The sequence below is a fragment of the Panulirus ornatus genome, chromosome 26 (assembly GCF_036320965.1).
Source record: "Panulirus ornatus isolate Po-2019 chromosome 26, ASM3632096v1, whole genome shotgun sequence".
Lineage (NCBI taxonomy): Eukaryota > Metazoa > Arthropoda > Malacostraca > Decapoda > Palinuridae > Panulirus > Panulirus ornatus.
In genome coordinates this window covers 3,908,358-3,927,222 of record NC_092249.1, presented here as the reverse complement: position 1 = coordinate 3,927,222, position 18,865 = coordinate 3,908,358, and the positions used below count along the sequence as shown (strand labels likewise).

Here is an 18,865-nt window from a genome sequence, read left to right as displayed (position 1 = left end):
GAGAGAGAGAGAGAGAGAGAGAGAGAGAGAGAGAGAGAGAGAGAGAGAGAGCTGAGAGTGAGCGTGAATGAAATCAAGGTTATTAGATTTTGCTGGGGAGAGAGAGAGACAGGGTCGTTGGAGTTGGAGTTTAAATGGAGGGAATCTGGAGGAAGTGACGGTGTTTTTACGTATCCGAGAGTGGACATGGCAGCGAATGGAACCATGGAAAAGTGAAGCGTTTGATATGAGCAAGGTCGTGCGCGCGTATAGGAATGCGTATTCAGAAAACAAAGCTATATCATTCTCTCTCCCTTTATACCCGTCTTTATACTGGGCGAAGTATATCGTTTGGAACAGACGAACAACCTCCTCCCTGCGCACGTCCACACTAAAGCTGTCATGTAATTACTGTTGCACAGTCTATCGTAAACAGAGGTCTCTATCAACAGCTAATCCCCACAGGCTATTTATTTCAACACTTTCACTTATTTCCTGTAATTTGTACGTTTATATGGCATCATGTTGGAGTAGAGAGGTACTGATATGAGTGTGATGATTATTCGTGATATTTCTTCTCATGTTAATGTCGTGGGAAGTGGGATCATTACCTACGGAGACCGGTATAAGCCACCCGACTATATAACACGATAAAAACTTTGAAGTCATTCGTATTCCCAGGATGTACTCGTCAAGCGCGGCAGTGATTGGCTCCGCTGGGAATTGGCTGAAATCCCCTTTTTTCCCAGGTGATCTGGACGCATGTCTGACCACATCCCCCCCACGTGTATTCCTCATGCCTCTCTCTCTTCGCAGACTGATAGTCCCCTTTTCCCTCTTTCTTCACATTCGTGGCATGGAGAGGTGTGAATGTTCCTCTTCTACCTTTTCACATTCGTGGCATAGAAGGGCAGGTGAATGTTCCTCCTCTTTTTCACATTCGTGGCATATAGAGACAGACGAATGTTCCTTTTTCATATTCGCGGCTCATAAAGACAGACGAATGTTCCTTTTCTCACATTCGTGGCGTATTGAGTCAGATGAATGTTCCTTTTCCGCTCCTTCACATTCATTGTATATATTAGAATGCAGATGAATGTGCCTTTTCCTCTTGTTCACTTTCACGGCATATGAAAGGCAGACGAAAGTGCATCCTGCCTATTCTGGTTAGAACGCATTTGTTTTGTGAATTTGGGATGTAGGAACTACCTTTTCAGTGCTTCCTTGGCACAACAGACATTAGCTTTATCTTATGACTTAAGGTACAGGGATGGGATCCCGTTACAATCGTCTTATGCCAGGTTTAGTCAAATGAATTAAGATTTTTGCTTGGTTGATGACCTCTGAATTAAACCGTGTTCTTACGTAGGTGTTGATCAATTTTATTTTTTCATTCATAAATCTACGGTTTGTTTGTGAAACATTTTGGTCTTGTCGATATGTTGTTAACATTTATGAAAGGTATTTAAGTACGTTCAATTAATGCTGCTTGTGGCTCTCATGCATGATTTACATCTGCATGTAATGGAACTGTTATCGCCTAAGTGAATATGAAGTTTCCTAGTTGCATATGCATGATATAATTCGAGAGAAAGAAATTCGCTCCAAAGTATATATTTACAGTTTGGATTCCTTATGAAACACGGATACATGTCTGGCAAAACTCAGGCAAGGAAATCCACACATCACTTAAGCTATATTGGGAAACAGTATCAGATGAATATATATATATATATATATATATATATATATATATATATATATATATATATATATATATATATATATATATATATATATATATATATATATATTTATTTATTTGCACTCATGAGGGTTCATAATTTGGCACGGCATTTAAACGTGCGAATTGAGGACATAATTGTCCTTAGGTGTGTGTATGAAGGTTGGCGTGTGTGTCAGCCCAGGCAGCACAGGTCGATAAGAGTTGACAGGTCTATCTATCTCAGTATCTATCTATTATCATCGCTCGATTCCCATGTTAATTGGGGGAATCAGGGGCATACAGCCTCCGCAACGTCACTCATGCATATCCTCAACCCATGGCCGCTGAGGTAACGCATATCCTCAACCCATGGCCGCCGGGGTAACGCATATCCTCAACCCATGGCCGCTGGTGTAACGCACATCCTCAACCCATGGCCGCTGGGGCTAACGCACATCCTCAACCCGTGGGCGCTGGGGTAACGGTGACAGACGGATGTGAAGGGATAAGTTGAAGACTTGGATCACAGATTCTGTTCTGTTCCTCATCAGGCTTGCTATGGGTTAGTCAAGGCTTAGCCTATTCTCTGCGTTTGAAGCTCCACTCACGGACTGAAAGTCCACATCAAGGCCGGGCCTTTGATTGAGATATAGGGGGATTATGAGAGGGAAAATAAAGGAGACAAGGGGAAGTATCTCTGAATTTTGGAGGAAGTGAAAGACCTGTCTTTTAAATTGGGCCAGGGCATAGTTATTGGGAAAGACATGAGATGAAGGTAGAGAGTTCCAAAGCTTCGACGTGTAAGGAAAGAAGCAGTTATTGATACGACCCACCTCTTTGCTGGCGAAGGTCGCTTGTATTGTCCCCATTTCTGACTTATCCTATGTTCGTCGGGTGTAGTTTTAAAAGTACCAAACAGCTCTTTCCAGTGTGGGTTGAGTATTCCAGAGAAAAGCTTCGAATGGTAAAATTATGGCGTGTCAAAATCCAGATTGCACAATGATTCAATTACGTTGTGCAATTAAATGTTGTTTTTGCTTACGGTATCATTATGGTATTAGAGCAATTCACGTACAGACATTATGACGTAACTTTTGAATTTTAATTATATTTCCTCTTAATCATTAGAATAATAGGGTTAGCATAATTAATAACGTAGAGCAGTTTAGGGAGGGTAAGTTGGTCTGATTATTTTCAGTTAAGGATCAAGAGCCGTATTCTTCGTTTGATATTTGATAACCTCAATATCTATTTACCTCTGAAAGGCGGGTGAAAATATAACGTGCATTATTCTCTGGACAGATATTTTTCATTGTGGTAGTTTGTCAGCAATGTCGAAACTCTTAACAGTTCGGAAATTGAGGCTTCTGATTCGTGAAGAAGAACGTTGGAGTACATTTGCGTTCTTTGATTGACCATTGCATTAGGTAGACTTTAGGGTACCCCTCTTGGAGCATTTGATTGATCGTAAGGTATAGAATTTTAGACAAATGGAAAAGGTGTATTATCTCTCTCTCTCTCTCTCTCTCTCTCTCTCTCTCTCTCTCTCTCTCTCTCTCTCTCTCTCTCTCTCTCTCTCTTTCTCTCTCTCTCTCTCTCTCTCTCTCTCTCTCTCTCTCTCTCTCTCTCTCTCTCTCTCTCTCTCTCTCTCTCCACCTGACTGCCAGGGAACTCATCGTCATCGAAGAGACCTGCGACAGACGAAGGGAGCATCGCATTGCGCCAAGCGTTCAGTCGATTACCCAAACTAGAGGGAAGAATGATGGAGGTTATTCAAAGACATTATAACTTAGACAAAATAACTGGTTAAGATATAAATAACGAAAGGGAAGTCGACTGGAATATGTGACAAGGGAGATACGAAGGCCAAAGACCACGAAGAAGAGAAAGAGAGAACCCAGTGCTCGGTGACTTGAAGAACTGAAACAATTATCACGACGTGAAGAGGAGTAATTTGGCGAGAGTTGGATTCGTAAACTTTGAATCTTTCGACTTTAAGAACTCCATATGAGAAGACAGTCAAGCAGCCACGTAGCACGTCCGTTGTGTGTAAATTAACATTGATGATGAAGTTGAGAGTTAAACAGTTCGTTGAAGCGAAGAAGAAATTGTTAGCTGACCGCTGAACTTGCACGGAGAAGCCAGTGAGCTGATAACTAGATCTGTCTATCTATCGATATCTCCTGACGCCTGATCCCACCTGGAACTCCCTCAAGGGAATGGCCAACTGGTGAACTCCAATGTCGCTTCTTAGCCTTTAGTGCCTCACCCTTAACAGGCCACTGGCTGAAGGCATCTCTAACGCAGTGTTTGCGGAGGCTCTTACCTAATGTTCTTGCTGACTACGTCTACCAAATGCCTAATATTCCTTCCTACTACTTCTATCTAATGTTTCTAGCTAATTACTAGAGCAAGCAGACTAAAGCCTACCTCAGCATTGTGTGGCACCAGCAGCAACTAAGGCATGAAGATCAAGGAGCGAAAGAAACAATTGGAATAAGACGGGAAATTTCATGTAGAAATACGGATGGCTTTGGCGAAAGGGAGGGGAAATGTTAATTAATCTCAAGGTAGATAAAAGTAGCATATGAAGTGGGAGGAAGAGTGTATAAGCGAATTAACCTCTAGAAGAAGAGAAAAGTAACAGGAGGAAGGAATGAAAAGACAGCTGTAAAAGAGATATGCATGAAGGAGGTTTGAAGTGCTTTCAAGAAAACGAGGAGATGCCAATGAACGGAGAATACACTGCACTGAAAAAAGGACTCAGTGAGCTGAGAAAATATGAGAGACATGATGAAGCCTGTGGAGAAAAAAAAGAAGAAAGGTTAGATTCTCAACTCCTCTTCGTCAGAAACGCGAAGACTTTCCTCTGATGGCTTGAGAGGAAGATGGATCAGAGAGGAGTCTACGCTTAATTAACCTGGTGCTGGTAGACCTAATGAAACGTAATTCCAGCTTGAACTGTCCTCTGTTGAGAGACACAGAGAGGCTTGTGGAAGTATTACATACATTCTTAAGTGTGATGTGAAGATTTTAAGTACCCCTCCCGTAAAGGTTTAAAGATATGTGCTTACCTTATACACTTTAGAAAGTGGAGGGAGACGAGAGATGGGTAAAGGGAATGGATGAGGCCTTATCTTTAAGTTATTTATCATTGCCAGACAGCTCTAGAACCCCTATTTACAACCTCTTGCAGCATTGATGTTGCGCATCTTGCAGGGAGTAAGGTAGCGACAGTCCCCGTCGGAAGGAGAGGAGTTCTTGAATTGGGTACACCTATCCGACCATTGGCGACAATACTACCTCAGCGGATGGGACTTTTCAACTATTGCTGTAACTACTTGCCGGCGGAGTCATGTAACACCTCTTAAGTTATTGCCTCCGGATATAAGAACCTTTCTTAGGTCATCAGCTGTTTGGGTTAGATATACCGGTAGTCTCGTGAGTGTACTTAGATTTTGATGATAACTGCGAGATGTTGTTTGTAAGTGTGGTATTCAAGTTAAACCATCATCATATAACAGTTAAGTTTGTACTTACCGGATCTGTAATCGTTTTCTCGTTTGTGTCGATCGTGCATGTGTAAATGCCTTACGAATACTGAATAACATTCTCAATGCTGGGGTCAGAGGCAGTACATAATAGACGACTTTATTGTGTTTTCTTTCGTATACGACGAGTAGTAACGCGACTGTACCACCTGTCATTAGGGGGTTATGGTGGAGGAACCAGTCATGAAGTACTTGTAGCGTATGGTTCAGAGCACTGGCGAAGGTTCATGGCAGAAGTATATGATTATAGAATAATTGCCCCGTCGTTCGGCAGAAGCACCCTGTTGCCCTGGGCCGCTGCCTTATCTCAAACTGAGACAGAAAACGGATCGGTGGCGTGGTCGTAAGCAGAATACCATTTGGGGGCTCGCCCGCACACCTCGCCCCATGAAATTTATTAATCTCCAGAGGTGAAGAAGGTTTCAAAGAAGCTTCAAGTGGATTGGAATGCAAGATTGATATGATATCTCACCTGCCGTTAAGAAGCGATGGTCAAGGGCACAGGTGGAGGTTTTTTTTTTTATATATATATACATCCTCCCCACTTGTTTTATCACTCTCTGAAAGTGGAACAAAAGAAGCTAAGAGAGATTTTCTTTTTCTTATTCTCAAAGGCGTGCTTCCTGTAGGTACCTTGTTAAGGGGGATATATACATACATACATATATACATATATACATATATACATATGTATGTGGTTTGGGCACATGGAGAGAATGAGTGAGGAAAGATTGACCAAGAGGATATATGTGTCGGAGGTGGAGGGAACGAGGAGAAGAGGGAGACCAAATTGGAGGTGGAAAGATGGAGTGAAAAAGATTTTGTGTGATCGGGGCCTGAACATGCAGGAGGGTGAAAGGAGGGCAAGGAATAGAGTGAATTGGAGCGATGTGGTATACCGGGGTTGACGTGCTGTCAGTGGATTGAATCAAGGCATGTGAAGCGTCTGGGGTAAACCATGGAAAGCTGTGTAGGTATGTATATTTGCGTGTGTGGACGTATGTATATACATGTGTATGGGGGTGGGTTGGGCCATTTCTTTCGTCTGTTTCCTTGCGCTACCTCACAAACGCGGGAGACAGCGACAAAGCAAAAAAAAAAAAAAAAAAAAAAAAAAATATATATATATATATATATATATATATATATATATATATATATATATATATATATATATATATATATATATATTATTCACTGAGAAATATGGATTGTTATATCTTTAAGCTACGTTGGGGTATTAGAGGCCTTTGTAACTCTAGGCATCGCGATGCTCTTTGAATAATGGAATTTAGACTCAAAAGCTCACAAAGTAGGCTTAGAGATAACTGAAAAAATTAGATGGTACTTCTATTTATCCATCTGTATCTCTGAGGCCTATTCCCAACTGGAGCTCCCTCAAAGGGGGTGGCCTGTGGCAATAGACACTCCATGACTAGTGAACTCCAGTGCCGCTTCCTAGCTTTTAGTGCCTCACCCTTAACTGGCCACTGGCAGAGGACAAAACTAGCACAGCGTTTGACCCCACAACTCATGAACTATTAGGTCACTTGACCTTCGACCCATGAACTTATATGACCTGTACCCATTATCCTACGGCACTTATGAGCCATGACCTGTCAACTTTGACATCATGGTATGCCTATTTATGGTAACACCGCGAACGAGGTGTCATCTTCGACAGCGAGGCTCAATCATCATCATCCTCCTACGGGAAAAGGGTTATTGCGTCACTGAGGACCTTCCCGCCCTGGAGGAGTCTACCTTACCCTTCTCCCGCATGAAGCGCAGCAACAGCAGCAGCAGTGCCCCCCCCTCAGACGTCTGTTGCGCTGAATAGTATTCGTATTGTCCGCAACAGAAGACAAGACTCGACTCGCTGATTATGTAACCTGTTGACTTTGGCGAGATAATTCTAACGCGTTTCCTCACACACACACACACACACACACACACACACACACACACACACACACACACACACCCATGAGAGCCATGAACCACTTCTCTGACGTCAGAGGCGGCTGAGACAATGACCATATATATATATATATTTGTTTAAGACGACTTAGCATTTAACTGTCGACTCCGCTGACTTGATCAAAGATAAACTCGGATCTTCTAAGTCATCCTTCCGTTTATATAATTACCGTACAATAATGATACACACTACAGTGCACTACGCTTATGCTGAGCTCTACATATTCCGCTGCTGGCGATCCTGAAATATGAGAAAGCCCCCCCAAAAAATCCCACAGTATTCTTTTAAGCTTTTGGATAAAAATGGCTCACGCCTAATGACAGGTAGATACATTTGATAACAGGATGATACTAGGATGATACCTAGTATCAGTATGATATCATCCTGATCCCTGATAATAGGTATGATACTGTCATAATACCAGATGATCAGTGTAATATAAGATTATGCCAGATTTTGTTTTATCAGGCTTACATCTGATAACAGATTGATACTAGATTTCTCCATCTGCTGACTTTTTTTTATACCTTATTACTTTAAGAACTGTGTAGTAGATATAGATATGGAAAATGGGGATACAGGTGGTAAAAAGGATCTATTTTAGTACGGTATAGTGGTAAACCTTGAGTCCTTTTTTGTATGCAGGTACACATTGACCCAAGGTTGAATTCGTGTATCCATCAAAGGGAGACAGAGGTAGAGATCGAGACAAAGGCGGATCTAAGACGTAGGGAAGGAAATGGTTTTGACAAGCATCATAGAACGATTCGGGAATGTGTCTTAACGCATTCAGTTACGGCATCCAAGTCTATTTTGCACGTTTAATGATCCTGAAAAGTACTGGGGTTAGCAGAAAGGGCCACGGAAGGCAGCTTTAAACAGTGAACAGTGTGGTGTGCCGTGAATTTCAAAAATCGTAATGATTTAGAAAGATCACGTATTATTATAGATAATAGTTGGCTCAAAAGACAGATACATCCATATTTAAATAATCTCCCGTTATAGCGCCTTCGTTATACTCTTTCTTGAGTAAGTAGCATATTTCACTGACGTCTTGAATTCCAGAACTACATAGACTTTTGACCTTAATGAAGGATTGACAAAGAGATTGCCTGGCATTTGCTTCAACTCTGAATTGAAATAATAGTTGTCTCATCAACGCCTGATGGTATTTACTTTCTCTTAGGAAATGGCAGATCATTTGTTAATGACTCGAGCGTATACGTCATTGGAGATTTTAGCCTCTGCTTCAGCTTTCTCATCATTACCTCCTCCCACGCTTTGAGGAGACGCAAAGCAGTGTTGAACGCAAGACGCATCGCTTTCACCAGGATAGCGTTATGCCCCTAGATCATTCCACCTGTTCGTCATAAATGCATAAGTTTCAGGGCTCAGGGGTCAAAGTTTCACAATCAGGTCACAGCGTATGAATATTTCAGCTTTGTTAGCATGCCCTCTCTTGAGAAAAGAGGGTGGGGGGAGGTCTAACACTTAGAACTAACTTGTGTTTTCAGTATAAGTTGTGGGTCATCGGTCCTAGTTTGAAGGTCTTAGTGCAATTCTGGTCTCTCGGTCCTTCTTATTATGATGTATTAGCCATGAACACAGGATATGATACGCAGAATATATGTTTACCAATGGCGTCTTAGGTTCGCCCTTTCCTTGTAAATCAACTGACTGTTCTGTCTTGTCTCATTCTTGTACCTTCCCTGATGATGTGATCATTACACGAAAGTGCACTTGGGAAACTTATCGTGTTTCATTTCCCTAGTAGTTATCAGCAAGTACTACATCACTTGCACTAGCTCAATAAGGACAGATACTTAGTCCAAGGCCTTGATGTACTAAGCACTCAAGTAAATGGAAGGAATTTTTAGTGAACAGTGCACAAGAAGTTTGCACGATGGAGTATTTTTCCAAACTCTGGTGCATGGATATGAAATACCATTGTCTCAAGGTCAGAGCTTATGATTGTTCTGATCCTCTCTACGTCTGTTAAATTTTCATTTAACCCCCATATATTCGTAACTCCTCGCACTCAACTTTCCTCTGTCACCCGTATCGTGCGCTTTCTCCAGGTCCATGAATACTTCGTACAGTTCACCCTTTCTCAACATTTGCCAATGACACAGAGTCTGGAAATATTGCCAGGTCAAAGAGAGATTGGCTGAAGGATTGGAAGTGATTTAGACAAACTGATGCACTGGTCACAGACAATAGAGGTGAACTGCAGTGAAGACGTGAAAAGTAGTGCCATTTGGCCCTAGATTTATATATGTTCTTTTTTTTTCTTGTATTTATTGGTGTATATCGCTTTATGGGGTTATGGCGAGGAACAGACAAAATAGCGGGCTCATTTGCTTACATCCTGTCTTGTAAAATGCACCGAAACCAGAGCAAACCATCCACAGCCAAGCCCCACAGACCATTCCGCGGTTTCTTTCCATTTACACATGTCCTGGTTCCACCCATAGACAGCACGTCGCTCCCCTTCTGCCCTACATTTACCACATCGCACTCATTTACTCTATCCCAAGCACACACCTCTCGTCTTCCTTGAATGTTCTAGGAGGCCTTGGTACCTCAAACCCTTTATTAATCATCTGCTCCTTGTGGTCGGGCTTCGACCCCTCAAAGCCTCTTTCGTTCCGTGCATCCGTTTGCTCCTTGTTCCATCCACTCCTGACTCTTGGATCCTTGTAGTCAAGCCTCTCAGTACTTAGCATCTCTGTATATCCAAAACCATTTCAGCACCCAGTGGTCGACCCCTTCAACCAGACTGCTCATTCGACCAGACCTTACTCGGTCGTTCTGTACTCAATCGACCCTCCATACGCCATATATTATCCTCTGGCCTTTCAGCATGTCTATCCCCTTCTATTCTTGTGAACTGAGGCTCCCAAGACACCTGGGAATGGACTGTGCAGATGATTGCAAGGAAGCTGAAATGTCCATAGGGTGAGAGGGAGGTGGCTAAGGTCTTGGGTCCTTAATGGAATGTGTAGAAGAGGCCACTATCTGTTACAGCAAAGATGGGCAAGTTTGAAAGGTATAATAGTCACGACAGCGTTGCGTGGATGTGAGTTGTATGCTCATGAGTGGAAAACTGTGGGTCGTGAATGAACGCCGTGGAGATGAAATCGCTCAGGGCAGCATGTGGTACAAGGCCGTTTGATCTGTAAGGAATAACAGCGTCAGCACGGGAGGTAAAGTGGACGCAGTATGATTGGGAGAGCTGTTCTGAAATTATTGGGACGTATGGAGATGATGAGCTAAGAAAGACTAAGATCATCATATAAATGGAGGTAGGAGAGGTGAGGGAAGTCCAAGAAGGAGATGTAAAGATGGAGGGGAAAAAGAATTTTTGGAACAGTCAGGAGGGTGAGAGGCGTGCATGGGATAGAATGAATTAGATCAATGTGGTGTACGGGGGTCGACGTGCCGTCACTGGGCTGAACCTGAACGTATGAAGTGGTAAAAGCAAGTCATGGGGATTAGCTTTTGATGATAAGTTTTGTGTTGTATTCATTATAACACACACACACACACACACACACACACACACACACACACACACACATATATATATATATATATATATATATATATATATATATATATATATATATATATATATATATATATATATATATATATTTGTATGTATGTATTGTGTGTGTGTGTGTGTGCGTGTGTAAACTGATTCTCTGCCTTTGCCCCCACAGACACAATTGATAAAAATTGTGTGGGAATCGTCTCCATAAATTGAGAGATGTATCCAATATCTTGGTGACAAACTATGGCCTTTTATCGTCTGTCTTGACAATCACGGTTGATAAGACGCACGTGGGAGGGAGAGAGGCGTGGTCCAGCGGTTGCCAGAGGTGTCACCGGTCACGAGCCCACGATTGGTGGGGGAAGGGCAGGAGGTGGGCGTGGCGGGTCGCGGTGGGCGGGGCGAGAGACAGCAGGAGGGTGGGAGGTTCATATAGGGCAACAAGTGGCGAGTTTGAGCATTCCCCCGCTACCAACACCAGCGAGCACCGTACACACACACACAACTCCCCCGCTCGCTCTCGCAGACACACCTTGTCCTTGCTTCCGCCACCATTCCAGGGTAAGTCACTCCTCCCCACACACACACACACACCCCAGCCCTCCTGTCTACTTACCCACCGACAATAGTCTATCTCCCCCCACACCTCCCATCCCTCCTGTTTACATACAGTCTCTCCCCACTTCCCATCCCTCCTGTTTATTTACCCACCTGCAACAGTCTCTCCCCACACCTGCCGTCCCTTCTAAGTACTGTCTCTACCCACCTCCCATCTCTCCTGTATACTTACCCATGTACAGTCTATCTCCCCACTTCCCATCCCTCCTGTCTGCTTATCCACTTACAGTCTATCTCTCCACTTTTCATCCCTCCTGTTTACTTACCCACGTACAGTCTATCTCCCCACTTCCCATCCCTCCTGTTTACTTACCCACGTACAGTCTATCTCCCTACATCCCATCCCTCCTGTTTACTTACCCACGTACAGTCTATCTCCAACACCTCCCATCCCTACTGTCTATTTACCCACCTACCATCAGTGATCTCATATCTACCATCCATCCCTACTTACCTACAGTGTTTCAGCCCCCTCCCCTTCGACGTTTGCAGCCTTGTGTTGTCGTTCTAATTTGGTGATGAATGAAGAGCACTTGGCTCACGTCGTCAGTATGTATTGCCAGTTCTGAAGCAACGAGGAAAGTCGAAATTTTCCTGAGAAAAAAAAAAGGAAGAAAAATTTAGGACGTGAAGACGACTTGAGAAAATTGTGCATAATTTTATTTTCTTTTTTCTTTTTTTTGTAAAATTTTCGTATACACAAGAGGTTATCAACACTGGCTTTGAATTAGTGGACGGTAGAAAATGTGCGAGCGGATTTTTAAATCCCATTGTTCCATGATAGTGCCATCTTGTGGTCATGGTTTGTAGTTACAGTCTTGGAAAAAAGATACATTTGGTTGGCGTGATTCGCTAATTCTATATTGTTGTCTCGAATGCAAAGCCAAAACGTGCCATTTCCTTTATATCTTTACTAGAATTTAACATTTTCGAGTGAATTTTGACGATGAAACTATAATTTTGATAGTGAGGTAAAGATGTAAATTTTTATGTAAATATACGTTTTCTCTGAAAGTTTGGGAAAGGATTTTTCCTATCCAGTTACAGGAGGCACCCCTCACTAATTTGTATTTTATCTTGAGTAATGTTTAACTTTTTCGAGTGTATTTTCACGTTGAAACTGTAATTTTGATCGTGAGGTAAAGGAGTAAATTTTGATATATATATCTATACGTTTTCATTTAAATTTTGGAAAAGGATTTATACACAGTTAGAAGAGGCATCCATCACTAGAGTATTATTAAGATTTTTATTTACCGAGACGTCGTTTTCTTCTTTGATGGTGTTCGCTCAAAGAATATATATATATATATATATATATATATATATATATATATATATATATATATATATATATATATATATATATATATATATATATATACTACGTGTGTTTTTCTAAGTTATAACACTTTTTTCAGACATTTTTATTTCTTAAGTTGTTGAAAGTGTCTACGTCGGCATACAAGTTAGACACACCGTTGTTAAAAATTCAAGACTCCTGCGTATATCAAAGGGTAAACGGCATATTATGTAGATAGATAGATGGATAGATAGATAGATACACAGCTTGATAGAGAGGAAGTTGAGATCTTTAGAAAATCATCAGAGTTGTGTATAGAAGAAATAAGAATCTAAGAAAACACAAGTCTGGTACCGGATAATTGTCACGTATGTGGGGTACAGACGCGAAGTTTACAGGGATACCTTGTGACACCTTTAGGATCCCGTTCCTCTATCAAGGAATTAAGTATTGAAATTGAATTGAATGGATTACGGGGGCGTTGAGTGACCAGAAGGTGATAGTGATGCGACAGCAGTGGTTGTGAGGGGGGAACAGTGGATGAAAACGGTGATCGGAAGGGTGGTTGTTAGATTAAGGGGTTGTGAATCATGGCATTGGAAGTAGAATGATACTAGATGGGAACTGTGGTATATACACAGTTGTTAGAATAGATAGGAAGTGACAGATGCAATGCTGATACAGGACTCAAGCGAAGAATATAGCAATCGTAAGAATATATGTACATATTTGAGGGTGAGTGGAAGGCCAGTGCATCGAAGGCATTAGGTATATAAGACACAGCAAAGAGAAGAAGGATCCGTATACGTATACGATTCTGAGTTATGAGAAACACAGATGAAACCAAAATAATGTGAGCGTGAAGAAACACAGGAATTGGTGGTGAAACTGATTCGTTATTGTACTACCGTATACACTCACGTCTTCAAGATCATTTTTTCCCTTTCCCCACCTGCACAAATAAGGCCCCGTGGGCATTTACGTTAATGGTGCTAGAGGTTGTATGTTTCAGCGTCTTGAGATAGGCTTCAGTAGGTTTTCAGAGGGCTCACTATATAGTCATATAACAGGATTACAGACTTTCAGTATATATTGGATCACATTTTATATATATATATATATATATATATATATATATATATATATATATATATATATATATATATATATATATATATATATATGGATGTATGTATATACCTGTGCCTTGTTTTTACGCTCGTTCTTGGGGTCTCCATTGGCCTTGATGAGCGTAGCAATGTGGTTCGCCGGCGAGCCTAGGCACTTCCCTTTGTGTGCACAGATGCCGTGGTCGTGGGTATAGGAGGGAGAGCATCTGTCCTTTGTGCACTTGTTGAAGCGGTCTCATTACCCCCATTCCAGGAGTGCTTCCTCGCCCGTACTCTGCCGGAGTTAATTTTCCGTGCAAGTGAGTTCCATTTCTTTCTTTCCTTCGTAGTAATAGACACGGCGAGGGCTCGAGGGTGCCACGCTCGAAGTCATGTCGAGAGAGGAGGGATAGAGTGATAAAATGTCGAAGTAGGTTACAGAGGGGTTAATTTGTGCTCTGGTCTTCGAAGAAGTCGAGGGAAAGGAAAGGTTTAAGATGAGGGAAAGACGAGAGAGAGAGAGAGAGAGAGAGAGAGAGAGAGAGAGAGAGAGAGAGAGAGAGAGAGAGAGAGAGAGAGAGAGAGGAAGACAATGCTACTGCTTCGCTCTGCAAGAAAATGACATGTGACAACATACCCTTCAGTCTTATTTTCAGTCTTATGATGTGGTGGAGATCGTGACTCGGAGGTCTGACTTCGTGTTGATGGAGAACGTATTGGGAAGGTCTTTGATAGATGATAGGTATATAGAGTCACTTTGAATTAGGGTGTTATGCCCAAGACCCAGCAGTGAACGTAGAAATGATATTGAGAACTTTCGTTCATGCTGAGGTATGAAAGGAGTAATTGTCGATTTGAGTAATTGGGTTTATGTAAGTATTGACTACCAGTTTATATGAAGGCCTTCGACGTTCATACTTTTAACCAGTGGTCAAGGACACTTCATTCCTTCCTTAGACGTTTGAGTTAATTCTGAGGCAAGAATATCATACGACTCTGACTTGCAACTTGAGTAACCTTGAATCAAACAGGAGAACAGATCGTTGGAAAAAAAAATGACAGATCTCTTGTGTGTGTGTGTGTGTGTGTCTTCAGGTATGTATTCTTCAATTCCGAAAAGGGAAAACGTGTAAAATTTCAGAGCAAGAGAGCGGTCAGTAGTGTCATCTTCGGCACGAGTGTTTCCGATGGCGGACGAAGATAAATATGAACGATTCGAACGCGTATGTGATACAGATACATAAAGATCTGATGTTGATGACAGATAAGAGGCGCCATTATTTTCTCCGTCGCTCCCTTGATGATTTGGCCAAGTGCTTGCATTCGCGTCATTCTCCAGCGACAAGAATGCCTGAACTCTGGTGTGATTCTGAGAGATTCAAAAAAAGAGGAGAAAGAGCTAAAGGTCTTGCATTTTGTTACGGACTGCAAAGGATGGTATAGAAGACATTGGTGAAGTCCATATAGTGTTTAAAACCATAGAAGCAAGTTAAGTACGTCTTGCTGACAATTACTGAGGTTTATAAAGTGTTTAAAAGCATAGAAGTAAGTTAAGTGCGTCTTGCAGACAATTGCTGAGGTTTTTATAAAGTGTTTAAAACCATAGAAGTAAGTTAAGTGTGTCTTGCAGACAATTGCTTTATATTGGCTCTCAGCTTTATGACTACAGCCAAATGAGGTTACGCGATATTGAATGCAAAGACCAGCATTAACAGTCGGCGATCAAATTACATTGACTGGTGGAGAAATTACTCCTTTCTCGGTACAAGTCAGGTCAAAAGGAAATCCTTATGTGGAAATTATCTTTTAGTAGTCCGTCAGAGGTGATCACTTCAATACGAGAAGCCTTGTGAGAGTCTGGTCTGAAATAACTTACCTTCATTGGAAACCGATGTAAAACTTATAATCGCTTCTTCTGTTTCAGCCGATGAAAAGAAGCCCGCATACAGACGTATGCAAGATAAACGTATACAACGTAAACATGAAAAAAGCCCTAGAAGTCACAAGCGTTAGGACTACAATTAATTTATAATCCCTATTGAGATAGTTCGTTCAGCTCACAAACGTGAGCGCTTGAACGGGCGGCAAATAAGGCATTTTCCGATATCAATTAATTTTTGCTTTGAATTGGCCCGTATTTCCTCTCACGGTTATCAATATCTTGGAGATGTCTGGGCAAAGTTTTCGTTGTAGGTTTACAATTGTAGTGATTTATGCTCATCTTGGATCGTAGGTGTATATATATATATATATATATATATATATATATATATATATATATATATATATATATATATATATATATATATATATATATATATATATATATTCCTATGAGTCCACGGGGAAAATGGAACACAATAAGTTCCCAAGTGCACTTTCGTGTAATAATCACATCATCAAGGGAGACACAAGAGAGAAATAGTCAGTTGATATACATCGAAGATACGAAGCTAGGACGCCATTTGGTAAACATGCGATTGTACATCACGTCTGCATACGCAACGCGCTAAGGGCAAGTAACTAACTACCCTTGTAATCACGCAGACGAAAGCTGTTTAGATAGGGCATGGTTTGGTATATAGTGACGTCACGCGGTACCGGTAAAACGGCAGAGATTAGAAGTGGCGATTACCGGAGTCTTGTGAATATTGTATTCACCCCACTTTATGGAGCACTTTAACAGTGGATGTTATAAGTGGCGAAAAAAGAACTACTGGAAATGAGTGGACTTATAGGGCAGAACCCGACGCTTAAACACAGAACACAAAAATATTTTACGCATGAAACAAAAGGTTTATTCAGTCGAATTCGGGTAGGATATACATATTCATTTGTTGCAGTGCGAGACTCTTAAATATAAAGTGGAATTGGAAAGCACTTGTCGGATATAACAAGTGTGTATGTTTGCATTTGTTTGTTTAAAACCATTTGTGCGTTGAGAGAGAGAGAGAAAGCTTTACACAAATCGGATCTTACTGTAAATCTTTACTGTGTCACCATACGTGCTTTTGTGTATAATTACCCCTTGAACTTTACGTGTGGGGGAAGTTCTAAACTCGTATGTCCCTCTGGAACTTTTTAAGCTTCATCGTACTGCCTACGTTGCCCGTGTCGTAGCTCAGCTTATTCAAATTTATTCAAAACAATTATACTGTCAACTTCTTTACATCTTTTCTAACAACTTTCTTGCTAATTTTTTTTATGGCCTCTGAGGGTATACATGCATAATTCAGGAGAACTGTTCAATGTCTGGGTCATCTAGCAGCTTTGAAATGTAAAAGCATGTGATCAGGTCACACCTGACTCTTCTCTTTTCCATGTCGTGCGAATTTAAAACCATTAGCCTTTCCCCGTAACTTGATTATCTTCATACTGATACCATTTTTGCTGGCCTGTTTTGAGCCTATTCTGTTAATGTTCTCAGTGTTCCTTTCAAGTGCAGTGACTAAATTTAAGAAGAGCATTCTAATTCTAACGTAATGCAGGATACGAACAACTTGATAAGTGTTTCCTCATCCATATCGTGGGATTGAGGCGATAGCAGAAGGGAATTCAGTCGCACCTCGAGCAACGTTGGACAGAACTGAATATACAGTTGATATTTAACTAATAGACTGCATATCCAGATCCATTTAAAAAGAATTTTTTGAGAAATAAGACAGGTGTGCAAGATTATTTGTTGTTACATTTCTCTCGTCGTTCCTTCCATATGTTTTTTTTTTTTTTATAAATGGGTGGGCCGTTTTGATACCTTCTTCTTTCCCTATACGTCGAAGCTCTGGAACTCCCCCTATAACTATGACCTGGCACATTTCCAGATACAGGTTTTTCACTTTCTCAAAAATTCGTAGATACTTTCCCTTGTCTATTCTCTTTCCGTTTCATAATTCTCTCTATATTTCAATTAAGACTCGGTCTTGCAGTGGACATATGTCCGTGAATGGCGCCTTCAACGTAAAGAAAAAGAGAAGAAAGATTAATCGGATCAGTGTCCCCCGTTATTAAGAAAAGTGTCGCTTATATGTACGCAGTAAAGTGGGCCGTGAAGCAGACAGTTGTTGATAGGCTAATGGCCAATTAAGTGGCCATGGGCCATACGATATACCAAAGCTGACAGCTGTCTTGAGCCACATTCATCTGGTCATCCGTGAAATTTACCTGCAGGAGTTGTTAGAAGAGGCCATGGGGTCTAGCACCAGGACTCCTTCGTAGAATATGGTCTTGAGGTAATAATAAGAAGAAAAATTGACGCGCACACGGCCTCGCACCTTTTTATACGACCCGTGGTCCTGACGGTGGACGTGGCCAGCTTCCTGAGCGCTGCAGGGGGTCGTCTCATAAGTGACAGAACGGACTCCAGGGGCAGGTGGTAAATAAGGTGTATGTATATATATATATATATATATATATATATATATATATATATATATATATATATATATATATATATATATATTTACATAAATAGGGCATCAGATCTTATCACAATATTGCCCATGTTTTATCCAAGACTCCCCGAGGCATCTCAAGTTCTTTATTTCCTGCAGCTGTAGCGCAGACTTGTTTAAAATTACCCAATTTACCAGAGGAAGCTGTGAATGGTAGAGGAGCATCATAATAGACACAATAGAATGCGCCCAGAACGACGGTGAGGGACTATTAGAACGTAAGTCACCGCGGTAAAAATGCGTTAAATCCTTTCTTAAATGTAGGTGGAGAAGCTGGGCTATAATTGAACCCATAAAAGCCCACTAACTTCTGGAGAGCTTTAATAAAACTACGAGAGTAATGGTGCCCGAGTTGTTGGGGTGGGTGGGTGTATTTATGTCTGCTTGCTTGTGTCGGTGTGTGTGTGTGTGCGTTTATTCTTTTCCATATAGCGTTTTTATGGAAGAGAATTTGAATTTAATCTATCAGCTAATGAGTAAGCATACTTATGGCTCAGTAGTCCATAAACTGCGCTGAGTAGCATCTGTAAACAAGCGAGTGTAAACACAGGCCTTGATGAAGAATGACACCATCAAACCAAACGATGTAGT

General features: G+C 41.3%; 1 protein-coding gene across 5 annotated transcripts in view; it reads left to right on the top strand.

The window, feature by feature from the left end:
* Positions 1-18,865, top strand: part of FMRFa (FMRFamide propeptide) — a 198,941-nt gene that overhangs the window by 64,565 nt on the left and 115,511 nt on the right. Inside the window, exon 1 of one of the 5 annotated variants that reach the window (XM_071677881.1) lies at positions 11,243-11,354. The exons of 3 other annotated variants lie outside the window; for them this stretch is intronic. The gene's annotated coding sequence lies outside the window, so the exon portion shown is untranslated. Of the gene's footprint in view, positions 1-11,242; positions 11,355-18,865 lie in introns of those variants that run through there. One more of the 5 variants, XM_071677878.1, reaches the window with a different exon arrangement.